Raw genomic sequence first — 390 nt, 5'->3', positions numbered from 1 at the left:
ACCCTCGCAGCCCCCATAGACCCCAGGGGGGCCCCCTAGACCCCAGGGGGCCCCCCTATGGCTTGGGGGGGCCCCTACACCCCAGGGTACTCGTCTAGCTCCTGGGGGCCCCCTCTGCAGCACGGGGCCCCTATACACTTTCGTCGTATTGGGGGGCCCCCATGGGGGCCCCCACAATACACAGGGGCCCCTAGGATGTCAGTTGTTTGTCTAGGGTTTGCTGCAGTTGCTGCAGGGGGGCCCCCTGAATGTATAAACCCTTGTTTGTTGTTTTATATTCTTTTTTTTGTGTTTTTTTTTAATTTGTTTTTTTTGTTTTTTTTGTTGTTTTTATGTATAATATAATGTAGTATAATATAATATAATATATTATAATATAATATAATATAA

The sequence above is a fragment of the Eimeria mitis genome, genomic scaffold, assembly GCF_000499745.2.
Source record: "Eimeria mitis Houghton genomic scaffold, Emh_scaff830, whole genome shotgun sequence".
NCBI classification, from domain to species: Eukaryota; Apicomplexa; class Conoidasida; order Eucoccidiorida; family Eimeriidae; genus Eimeria; species Eimeria mitis.
The sequence above is the reverse complement of the archived record's forward strand: the minus strand, read 5'-3'. Positions refer to the sequence as shown.